The 12331-nt window shown below is 44.8% G+C and overlaps 1 long non-coding RNA gene across 2 annotated transcripts in view; it reads left to right on the top strand.

Moving 5' to 3' along the window:
* The first annotated feature begins 450 nt into the window (after window positions 1-450).
* The window catches only part of LOC128351951 (uncharacterized), a 36476-nt gene continuing 24595 nt past the window's right edge, over window positions 451-12331 (top strand). For both annotated transcript variants that reach the window (XR_008320135.1, XR_008320134.1), the window contains exons 1-3: window positions 451-533; window positions 1572-1886; window positions 7535-7593. This is a non-coding gene — a long non-coding RNA (uncharacterized LOC128351951). The remainder of the gene's footprint in view (window positions 534-1571; window positions 1887-7534; window positions 7594-12331) is intronic.

Genomic DNA, 12331 nt, shown 5'->3' with positions numbered 1-12331 from the left:
TTGGGAGGACGTTCCCGAGACTTGCATCCGCGTAAACATGAATGGAAGCGGGCTGCACGTGCGTGTAAAATCGGGGGAACCAGGCTCTTTCTAAGGCCAGTGAAGTTGCAGCATTCAGACGGTGTACGGAGTAAAGCAACTGAAGTCTTTATGTAGGGCTGCTTCAAAGCGACTGTTCTGAAGCCTGCACTTTCTTCTTCCAGTCGCCTTTACACTGGGATAAGCCTCTGAAGGGGAAAGTCCATTGGTTCAAATGAAACTACCGTTGTTCATCTTTGAATTTAATGTTACTCCTCTGAGTAACTAGGTAGCAAATCGGGACCTCGGGTGGGGGTTTCTGTGCCCCAAGGCGAACAGTGTGTGACTTGAGATTACAACTTTCCCCCCTCCAGGCACAGAGGGGGCTGCATATTTACGATTCACCCGCTCCCTCCCCCTCCCCCCCCCCCGGCCCTGCGAAAGCTGATTCCTACAACGCAACAATATCAAGAGGGCAGCGTGAGTCCCAGATGCAGCCAGCTCGCCTGACCCGGGTAAGCTCAGATTTGACCTTCGCATTAACACGTTAAGAGAAGGCAAAGCGAGGCAAAGACTTATGCCGAGAAACGTGAAGACTTTAAAAGTCGGAGGCGTGGGAGCCTGTTTACTTTCCTGCGACTTCTTCTCGTTTTCTTTGGTTGGGAACCCAGGTCTCAATGTAGCCGAAACAATGTTTGTACAAAGCCTGCACAAACAAGGAGCCGCGCTTACACGGCTTAAGAAGCCGGCTTTGATGTCCCGTCCCCTTCCGAACGCGCGCTCCTGGTAGACCTCTCGCTCGCCTCTCTCTTTCCGGGGTCTTCCGCCACACCCCAACTTTATGCTGTGCCTGCTTCTTTCCCCCATGCTGCAGGTTTCCCACCCTCTCTATCTATCCCTCTAATAAACAGACACCAGCCAACCAAACGAGAAACCTTCTAAATTCGAAGCCCTTCCTTTGCATTTGCACGATCGAAATCTGGCCCAGCCCACCCTCTCCCCCCCATCTTAAAAAGCAAAGTTTTCAGTCTAGACAAAGGTGATTAATAAAAAAAACCTAGGGACCAGGTCCTACATTGACTGGGCAACTGTTTCCTGCGGGGTCCTCCTCGCCCCGCATATTTATATCATCTATGTCTATGTCTGTGTCTATATGGACACGATTCAACCAAACGCAAAACTTTCTAAGCCCTATGCTTTCAGCTAGAGAGACTGGAGAAGAAGCTCAACTCCCCCCCCATTAAAATAAACGTGATTTAATGATATAACCCTATATATTCACTCTTACTTGGGAAAGTAAGCCCCATGGAACGCAGTGGGACATTTTCGAGTCACATGCCTAGAATGGGGATGCGTAAGTACTGAACATTGGATGGATCGTGCCCATTCGCAGTGAAGCCCTTCAGCCCGCTCTTGATCCATAAGTCTGTGAAACTGAATCTGTTGGATTTAAGTCGATTGATTCGGCTCGAAGTCAGGGGCCGGTGCTGAGATCCTTCGCATAATTTATTGAAGGCGTCCTATGAAATCATCGAACGCCATTTGTTTTTCAGTAACTGAGTGCGTATTCCCGCTACATTAATGGTACAAGGAGAAGTGACCTTCCTCTTCACGCGCTGAGGGTCGCGATGCCATTTAGAAGCACTTCCTGTCATGATCTGGAAAAGCAGCCCAGACTCAGTAGGACTCGTCGGCAGGAGCAGCAGCTGAGCCGAAGATGCAGCGCATCACTAAGATCGGCCGTGATTTCGCTGAGGCCGAGCACTGCCTTTAATTTCTGGAAGAGAGGTGCCGGGGCTGAAACCCTTCCCCTGAAGTTTTGCTTTTCGACCCGGAGGTTGCAGTCTTGCCCGTATTTACTGTTGGAGGTAAGCCCCATTGAGCTCAGTAGTAGGATTTACTTCCGAGTAAACACGGAGAGGATCGGGCCGTATTCATTCAGTTACAGTGACTGCTGCAATACTATGCACAGCTCCTTGGGAGTAAGCCTCACTGAACGCAGTAAACACCCTTAATAGGATTGCACTGTGTGCTTCTTACGACTTAATTGGGTTCTGTGATTAATGATGCGAAGGCCACCGTTTTAGAAAAGGAATCACACTTATATAGCCACTTCTTCCAGACAACGGAGAAATCGGAATATTTAGGTAGCCACCTCCTCATTCACAACCATATTTATTTGGAAACCAGTCAGTTTCTAAAGGATGGACTTTCAAGTATGTTCGGATATGCATCTAGATAATGGTGGTGATCTCACTGGTTTGCGGAAGGGCCTGGGGTCAGCTGGCATCCTCAGATCCTTTGAGATGGGACTTCCCTGGAATAGAAAGCTTCATTGGAGTTTGAGGGCCATGCTGACAGTTAAGCCTATGCATGCTTACTCTGAAGGAGTAAACACCCCTTTGCTCAGTGGAGGGGCCCCCCAATAAGAGCAAAATCCAGCCTAAGCTAAGTACTTTTTGTTGCCCATTAATATAGGTGGGAGAATGAAGAACCTACTTAAACCTTTCTTTCAGACTCTGTGGGATGTAGAGATGTTTAAGCTGCAACTCACTGAATGATTGCCATCGTATGCCTAACCTGGCTGCACATTTGGCTGGATCTTGCCCTGTATGTGTGCATTGGAGTGTAGGCTCCCATCCAAACCATTACTGGCTAGGAAAATAAGTTATAATGGTTTCCGTGGCATTTATTCCCAAGTAATTGCATTCAGCATCCAAAGGTAGGCAGCTTACTTCCAAATAAACGTGTTAGACAGCAGTTGCCAATACAGACAGTTTGAAAAGGAATCTGATCTTCCCCTTAACGCTTGGGCCTAAGCATATTTACTTGGTGACGGCCAGCAATTTCCGTGGCATTTTCTTCACAACCATTTTAAAGCAAGACTTCTTCTTCTTCTTTTTTTAAAGGGGAAAGATGTAAATGTCCAAGGTGGCAATTTTCTTTTGAAAATATGCCCCATTGCTTCCAATTCTTTGCCTGCAATCAGCGCCCCAGCCGCATCAATGCACTTAGTAAGCCTCTTACGTCTTAACTGGTTTGTGTGCTGAAGCCTGAGTGAAAGGGAAAATAGAAGGCTGAGTTTGCATGGGCTGGAGTCTCTGGGGAAACCCTTCACATATGTAACTGATTTGAAATCCATACTTCATAGGTGGATTGCAGTTCAAAGTCGGTCAAAGGAAGAAGGGGGGGAGGGGAGAGAAGCTGACCAATACTAGGCTGTGACCTCTGGGGCTGAGCCACCAAGTGAGACCTCAGGAATAATGCTCAGGAAATTGCCAATCAGTTTCCAGGTAAGCAAATTGCTCTGCTTGCCTCCTGGGGCAACCTATCTCTGGAGAGAAGTAGGGAGGGGTGGAAGTGGAAGTGTAGCATTAACTGATGTCTGTGTTTCTCTTCCTTTGCATTATGCCGGAACTTCATAAAGCAGAGTAATGTAACCTTGACCTTAGTGCAGTACGAACCTTCGTGTCCAAAGGTGGGCACTAACAGCCTCACTCGATACAGAAGAAGGACTGTCAGAGCTCAAGGATGCCCCTCACTCTCCATTGGTCTAGGCCAGGGCAGCACAACTCAAATGCTCTAGTGGGCCGGAACCATCCTATATTTAGTTACTTGTGGATCGATTCCCCCTATCAATAGACTCATAGTTTTAACCAAGGATAGTGGCCAGAAAATAGATCCCGTCCCTGCTCAGTCAGTGGGGCCCCCTGGAGTGCATGCCAGCCCCAAACAAATGCCATATCCCCTCCCTAAATTGCCATTGTTTTCAGGCTGCAATCCTAGGCATGCTTACATGGGAGTGAACCCCACTTGGTACACCATGGAACATATTTCTGAGAAAGCATGCATAGGATGGCGCCATAAGGCAGTTTCCAGCTCCTGTGTTGCTGCAGGATACCTGGAGGCCAGTAAAAGAGTCCCTGGGGGCCGAATCTGGCCCCGGGCCTTATGTTGTGCAAGCCTGGTCTAGGCTGTAAGCATTTCCCAGACCATCTGATCATGAGGTGGGCTTACAGCCACCTTGCAGGGTGACCAATTTGCAGTGCCCTTTAAAAGCAGTGAATCGTCTGGGGCCAATTCTCTCCCGAAGATGTCAATCCTGGGCTCTGACCTCAGGGATTCTCAGACATGAGCCTTGTGAGCCTTCCTGTATCAAGAGGCATCTTTCCGGTGTCCCTAAGCATAGCTATGATGAAAAGAGGAGAGCTAGGTTGGGGCCTCCTCAGACAACTACTGGCCTGTGGTAGCAAGCACTGGGGAAAGTGCTTTTGGCATTTGTGGCGGGCTGCCAAAAGCTGAATCGTGGCCATGGTATTGGATTAGGCCACGCAGGGATCCTCATTGTTGGGCCCCCAGATGTTCTTGGACTTCAACTCCCACAATCCCCAGCCAAAGGCCACTGGGCCTCGGGATTATGGGAGTTGAAATCCAAGAACATCTGGGGGCCCAACGTTGAGGATCCCTGGATTAGGGCATTTGGGGCACTTCCAGCGGTGCTCCCTGTAGTGCCACCCAATCATTGCTCTTCTGCTTTGAGTCAAAGTGCACCACAGCTTTCACACTAGTATGTTTCTGTGTGCATTTGTAGCCTCTCCTAAGAACCAGAATGCTAGAACTAACTGTCCACATGTATAGCCATTGTGCACCTGTACCGCTGTTTTCAAAAAGTCAGAAAAACTGCATTCATTCATCGACGGATGCTATATAGGTGTGGGGAAAGTACAGGCTAGCAATGGATGGGTAACCTCATGCGTGAGCCCCCTGTAAAAAAAGTGAATGAATGTAGAGCAAAGGAACAAGCTGCAGAGGGTTACAACAGTTCTCAGACCGTGGGGTGGGACCTTGTGACGGGGGTGCAAGTCACTTGGAAGTGGGACATGAAGTTTCAGAGATGGAGAGGAGACAGAGATGGAGAGGCGATGGCGGCAGACAGAATTGGGGGCTCTTTCCTCCCAGTGGCAGAGAACCCCTGACTCAAAGGCAGTGTAGACTTGTTGCTGTTTGCCATTGAAAGGAGCCCTGCTCCCCTGGATTAGCCCATCCCAGGGCGGGAGCCAGTGCTGACACTGCCCCTCACTGGCCCCACCCTCTCCTTTGCAAGCCCAAGTGCTGCCCTCTTGTGGTCAGCTTCAGCAGTTGGAGCGCACTGCTACTGCAGCTGGCTGTTTGCAAGGCGTGTGTGAGGCAGCGTAGAGTGCTGCTCCAGCAGCAGTGTCTGGCTTCTCCTTCACTGCTCTGCTGCTAAGCCAGAAGCAGCTCTTTCCTCTGCTCTGTCTTGCTGTCCGTTAAGCTTTCTCTCAAAGCTGTGCAGGTAGCTACTGGATCTGTGGTGGTGAAGGTCTTTCTCACCAGCTTGAGTTGAGGGCTTTCAGGGTGAGAAAACTACCTAGCGCCATACCTGTGATCATATCTGTCCTGATCCAGGCCCCTTGTAGCTACACCTCCTAAGGTATTGTTGTTGTTCACCGCCTAGAGTCTTTGGAGGTGGCGGTATATAAGATAATCCAAATAAATAAATAAATAAGTAAGTAAGTAAGTAAGTAAGTAAATAAATAAATAAATAAAGTGTCTTGAGAGCAGGGGTGTCCCTAGCATGAAGAAGGTTGCCTCAAGCACAGGTACGGGGAGGCGTGCAGGGCTGGCAAGTACTGGGCCTCTGCCAAGGTGGGCACCACCCCACCCTCTGCTGTCATTGCCTTTCTTTCCCTGCTAGGAGGCGCTGTTCATTTCCGCCCTCCTTGCCCAACTAGGGAATACCTTTTCTTCCCCCTTCCCACTGATTTGAGCTAGGAACACCTCTATCACCACGGCCTGGCTTAGTGGCTTAGTCTGAGTGTCTCTGCCACTGCCTTGGCAGCATGCATGGTCTTCAAGAATGTTGAGCACCCACCTGCCGATAAGTGTGTGTCACAAAATATCTTGGATTACCTGTGCTTGAGGAATTCTTGGAATTCTTGGCCTCTTCACCAACATCTGAGCCCTATAATGACCCTGAGTACTCAGGTGAGTCAGCCCTTTTTCAGGGAGCTCTGATCCCTACCCTTGAACCCAATGACCTCTGAGACGCTGGTCCAGGGGACCCCCTTCACCAGATGATGTCTCAGGGTGCTCACCAGTTGGAGTCCCATAAACCCAAATCCCTTTACTCACACTGACCTTGCTATTGCAACCATTGGACTCTGAATCAACCCCCTCTCATTACACAATACTAATTTGTCCTAGCCAAAGCAGTGCAGCGGAGGCAACCCCTTCCCTGGGCCAATTTGATGTTAATCGTTTATTTTTTCCATGTTTTTAAAGAACACCCCCCCCCTTTGTGTGCAATGATTATGTCATAGGCACATGAATCCTTCTAAAATACAAACACCCTACTAACCATATAGTGGCAATGTTGCACTGTGATCAACTTGATGGGGCAAAGGTCACAGAAAGTTGTTGAAGGATCACAGAATTGTAACACAGCTGCCAGCATCCTGTACAATATGACGTAATTCACTTGCATCCTGCAGTGTTCACAAAATGAAGCCCAGGGTGAATATTTGCAAGATCTTGTGAAGACCATTTTCAAAAGTTTAATGCTGCTACATTGTGATCTGAAAGTCCACCCTCTTTGCTTGAAATTTTCTTGGCATGTGAAAAGTGAAGTGGTTTTAACTGAGCATAGATTGGAAATATTATCCTGGTATGTTGCTGTGCCATTTCCAGTAAAAACACTGAGGGAAGAAGGAGTGCTTGCTCACAACATGAGCATTTTCTGTATTTGCTGAAGACTACTTAAGGCAATGGACTAGAATACTTGCTGTTCAATAAAGGAGATCTTTAATGAACTAATATATTTATTTGCATTTCTGTATGGAGTGTGATATCCACACTCCATACAGTGGAACTGTTGGTGGAACTGTTGTCAGTCTTGACAAACGATATATGTGCAAATAACTTACATAGCCAATGCTGCAATCTCAGTCCAAAATCCATCAGCTGAGTCTAGTTTTGTATTCCAGCACGAAAATATAGTAAAATCATATTATTTTGCTTTAGTCAAATTGATTGTTTCAGTGAGCCTTGGTGCGTGATGAATATTCAGAAAGTATTACAAAATGAGACATTAATATTAATTATCATGAGCTAACATTCACCCTGATTTAGGCTGCAGAGCAATAAATTTGTTTGCTAGTGGGAGTAGATAGTTTAAAAGGTGAAAGCCTTCCATGGGAGCAGGAGAGGCAATATATCAATCATAGGGAGGAAATTTCCGTGCTGAAGAAATAGGAAAAACCTAGCTTGAGAAAGTACACACAAGAGTATTTTTGTTCCATTTGTCTGAAAACCTTTGAACATTATGAAAGTCAATGTAAGTATTTTTCTAAATGATTCTTAGTGACTTATCCTAGTTTTCTTTCTTTTTTTTTACCCTTAGCTCGAATGTACACTGTGACTAATCTAGTGGGAATGAGTAATAGTTCTTTAAGGAATACAGAAGTCTTAATGCAAACTTTTTTCTTTCAATTTATAGTCGCCATGAGGTATTATACAATGGTTGTCATAGGAACTCTGGAAGTCATTTAAATAAAGGTAACCTTCATGACTTCTTTATTCATGATTTAGAAATGATGAATTTAAACTGCTGTTTATACATGATCATAGGTTGATTTGCTGTGTTTTTGTGGGCATTAATAAAGAATTAAATGTGTTTCAGCTTTTGAATTCTCTCCCCCCCCCCGCTGAGGTTGTTCTAATATCCTGATTAAACCCTTCTAAGTGTGTGTGCACTACAATTTTTAAAAGTGCATAATGCAGAGAGACAGCAATTCTAAGGACAAATGTGTGGTTGCCAGGTAGTATTAAAGATGGGCAAATAAAAAGAAAGCATCTAATGCTGTGACTGAACCGTTGGATTAGTGCTGACAATCCCCATAGTGCCATGGGGTGCCTGTGTGTCTGAAACATTTATGGGGGACAATAGCTGAGGTGACGAGGAAAATTACTAAAAGTAATCCCGCTGAAATTAAAAGGACACATTAGGCAATGCCTAATGTGACCTTTTAATTTCAATGGGACAGCTCTGAGTAATTCTCCTCATCATCTCAGCCAACTGCTGCAATTCTGTGCACAGTTAGACTGCTTAAACCCTAGAGAAGTCAGCTGTGCATAGGACTGCAGCCTCCATGAACGGTCCTTGATGTCACCACTCATTTGTTGTAATAGCTGCAGCGTTTGCACTTAGAGAAGCTATATAAACATAGACATACCAAGATGTAGATTATATAGGGATGGTGATTTTCATTCATTGCTGCAATACATTTTTAATTATATAACCAGAAAAAAACACCAAACCAATTTCATTGATAAATTCAGATAAAGCAACAGCAGAAATACCAATAGGGATTTATCCTATCAAGCAATCTCCTGCACTATTTACCACTTTATCTATAACAAAGATATGCCTTTTCCAAAGCCCTAATAAGAGAAAAATATTGATAACTAGGAATCGCTATACTTCTCACAAACTACATTTACAAAATATTGAGCACATGTTGTACAGCATGGCCACATTGATTGTTCCACTGAGTGCAATGACTTTTGACCAATAGTCACAAACCCTTGTCAAGTCCTAATCCCCGCCCCTCCTCCCGCAAATCATGGACCTGTCTTAATTTTCCTTCCTTTTTCTATGTTCCAAATATTTAATAGACATTCCTTCTGTTCCAGTATTATATTTGATTTCCAGTATCTGGTATGTTTGATGTCTGCCAGTGTCAGTACATTTTGGGGGTGGTATCCTGCTTTGCTTATGGTAGCTTCTTCCATTAACAGAGGACGAGTTGTTCTCATGTAAGGCCCCCTTCTGCACACAGAAGGATCCCTTATGTAAGGGCAACTTGCCTTCCGTTCATCGAAGGAACTACTTCAAGTGAAGCGGTGGCTTACATTCTGCCCAAGGGGATGTGGGTGACCTGAGTACTGCACATTCCCCTGCACATGTATAAAGAGTTGCAAGGAGGCTGTGCCACAAGGCAGTAGTGCTCAGTGGCAAGGACTCCATGCATAGCGTTGCATGATGTGCTGCCCATTATTTCCAATGGGTGGCATGATGCACAACTCCATGCACAGAGCTCTTATCCCTGAACACTGTTGCCCTACAGCACAGCTTCCTTGCTGCTCTTTACATGTGTGCAGGCAGGGTCACGGGCTGTGCTCAAGCCACTCATGTTCTGTTGTGCAGTATGTAAGCCAGTATGTTTGTGTCCAACATTGGTAAAATAGTCTTTGACATCTTGTTTTCGTTTTTGTGAGCAACATAATGTGTGAGCTAGTGAATCTTAGACACAGCAACATTTCTGATTAAGAATGCTCTGAAATGTATGTTGGTGGTCACAGGAATTAGAAACTGGTGTGGTTGAGATCCACAGATTACAATTACCTATTTCATTTGCTTAGATAAATGCTGCAGCTTCCACTTCTCCCAGTCCATTCTTTGGGACCTTGGTCTTAGTGTCCACTTTTGCCCATCATAGAGCAGAATAGGTTGAATGATAGATTGATTAAATGGAATCTTTTAAAAACAGTTCATTGCATTTCCTATACAAATAAATGTATGCATATTACTAAAGCAAATGGAAAATACAAATACTGTAGCACATATTGCTAAGTGGTAGCATGAGTAAAGAGTCTATAAATGAGAGCACGTACTGTACATATTCTTAGTCCTGCCCAGTGTAGCTTCAAGATTTGCCATTTGACTACACAAAGGAAATAAAATTTGTATAGAGTAATTTAATAAAAACGCAACTTCCTGAGGGAGCAAATGTTGTTATCAGTTGATCCGGAACAGCCTGACATGTAAACAATGGCTCTCTGGTGTTTATTGCATGCTATTATCTGTCTAAATACTAGGATTACTGTTTCCTTTTGTGTAGCAACTGGTGGTGGTTCTAACTAATAGCCATTATTAGTAGCAGTGACACGTTAATTGAACATTTCTGCTCCCATGTGTGTGGCACACTCCGAGGTCACACAGTGCACCAGAGTTTCATGTGTATTCAATTACTGTAGCATTATGAAGGAATGTAACCTGTCATACATTAAAAAATATCACTCGCTACTCTGTATGGGATAGCTGGTAATGTAAACCAATCAGCTTCCCTGACTTAGTTTGTTTCTTGGATCCTATACAAATTAAGGGATGACGAAGAGGGAGAAAAAGCTAAATGTTGGCTTGCCAGTCTTCAGTCACAGATATGTTGTGCTCCATTCTGTTTGCAAATAGTCACCAATTCCTATTTTATAGAGATTTCATCCTACTAATATCAGAATGACTTGGGCTTATCATGGGGATTCATTCATTTAAGTTTGGTCTTGATAAGCCCACTGTGAGGCAAACATGATTTAGTCCCCAAAGTAGCTTTTTGTTCAAAATGTGCAGCCAAGATCTGGCATTACCATTCTTCAATAAGCAGCACACTGCTGTGATAGTGAACAGTGGCATTCTTACCCCTTGACTTCAGAGTTGAAGTCCAGGGCCTCAACACTCCTTGGGAGCCCCCAAATCCTCTTTAGTCTGTCCTGGGCAGTGTGGTCGCTGTGCCAGGTGACCATGACTGCACAGGGTGCCAGGCACTGAGTGTGATCTCTGCTTCAAAGACAGAGGGGGGAGGGGGGAAAGAAATATGTGGGATGCGTGTTGAAATGTTTCTGCTAATGCATATTTGCCAAAATATACCTGTTTTATATTCTTACATTCTTGTGCTGTTTGTGCCCTCAGGAACCCAAGTGTTTAAAATGCTGTGTGTATCATGATGTGTTGTGAGTGTGTGTAGGGGGATGATGCTTAACTTGTGGGGGTGGGGAGGGGGGATCCAAAGGCCTTTAGGTCTAGGCTCCAAAATGACCTAGGTGCACCACCTCTGATAGTGAACATCTGACAGGATAGAACTGCAAACCCCAGAGTTCAGTTTGTAAAATGTTCAAGAAAAACCTTTCTAGAAGTTACATTCTCTGAACTGGCAGTCCTACCCTTTGATCCTGGTGATCAGTGATGTTAAAGGGGACTGGACTGGTTCAGTTGTGATTAGCTTCAGAGAAATGCAACTTGCACATCACTCAGAGATCCTCTCCTTTATTATTATTTCACATGTCCAAGAGCCAAGCCCTGAGCAAATCACAGTTTTGTCTATCACTGCTCAGCCCACATTGGGAAGTGACATTTTGCAGTGACATGCAAAATCATGGTTTGATCTTGTAATATCCAGTTGAGAAAACCCCTTTGCCCCCAAGAATGGTGAAAGTTGGAAAGAAAATAACAGCAAGTTGTCATGTGGATTGACCCAAACTAACACAAGGAAAATGCAATTTTAATCTAGGATAGATTAAATTTTCTATACAAAACTACACCTTATCAGAGGGAAAACAATTCCACTTTGGATGCATTTTCACTGACACTTTGCTTCTTGAAATACTTCCATTGCTATATGGTTTGTACTTAACCAGTGGTAGTTCAGTACAACATTACTGCTGAGTTCGGTGCTGTTTCTCCTGGGCTGCTTGACAGAGATGGCATGTTTGGGAAGGGAGTGCAATTTCCTTGGCAGAAATAGTGGAACAGAATATCCTTTTCAAAAGCAGTATAACCCACACTCTCTTACTCAGTATAAGGGGATAGCGCACACTATTTCTTTTCAGCCAGGTAACAAAATAAAGAGGAACAGTAGTAGCTTACTCTTCACCGAAGTGGCAGTGTATACAGTACAGAAGTGAAATATGTTTAGCTTTAGAAATCTCCTGCTGGTTGGGAATTTCCTTCCCCTACTGGACAAATGATCAGCCCGCACAGCTCAATTACAGCCGGTGCTGGGCCATAAGGGAGTGAGAGAGCCGCTGTCAGAACCAGAGCAGCTGCGGCTCATTTTCTACCCTTTCAGCTTGTTCATATGGCCCGCTACTGTGATTTGGTCAGTACAAGTGAACCCTAAGTGAGGCTATCAGGGTAATTTTGAAGTTCATATTATTCAGGAAGTCAGACTGAATGAGAAATAGGTCAACTGAGTTCTCAATGTCTATACAATTTCCCATCATCACCTGTGGAATCTATAGCAGGAACACAACTCTGTTTTTAACTCCAGTTTCTCTTTTAGGGCCTTAATAATTTTTCAGCCCACAGTGGACATAGCAGACAGACTATCAAAAAGTGCATTCAAGCCCAAAGAAAATATTTGGTATAGACTGTAGCATTTTCATGGTGGCTTCTTAGGAATGCAAAGCCTAAGGCTCTGCTTAAATCTTTCTTGTAGTGCGCAGGCTTCCCTCAATGTAA

Source organism: Hemicordylus capensis, chromosome 3 (genome assembly GCF_027244095.1).
Source record: "Hemicordylus capensis ecotype Gifberg chromosome 3, rHemCap1.1.pri, whole genome shotgun sequence".
Classification (NCBI taxonomy): domain Eukaryota; kingdom Metazoa; phylum Chordata; class Lepidosauria; order Squamata; family Cordylidae; genus Hemicordylus; species Hemicordylus capensis.
The sequence above is the reverse complement of the archived record's forward strand: the minus strand, read 5'-3'. Positions and strand labels throughout refer to the sequence as shown.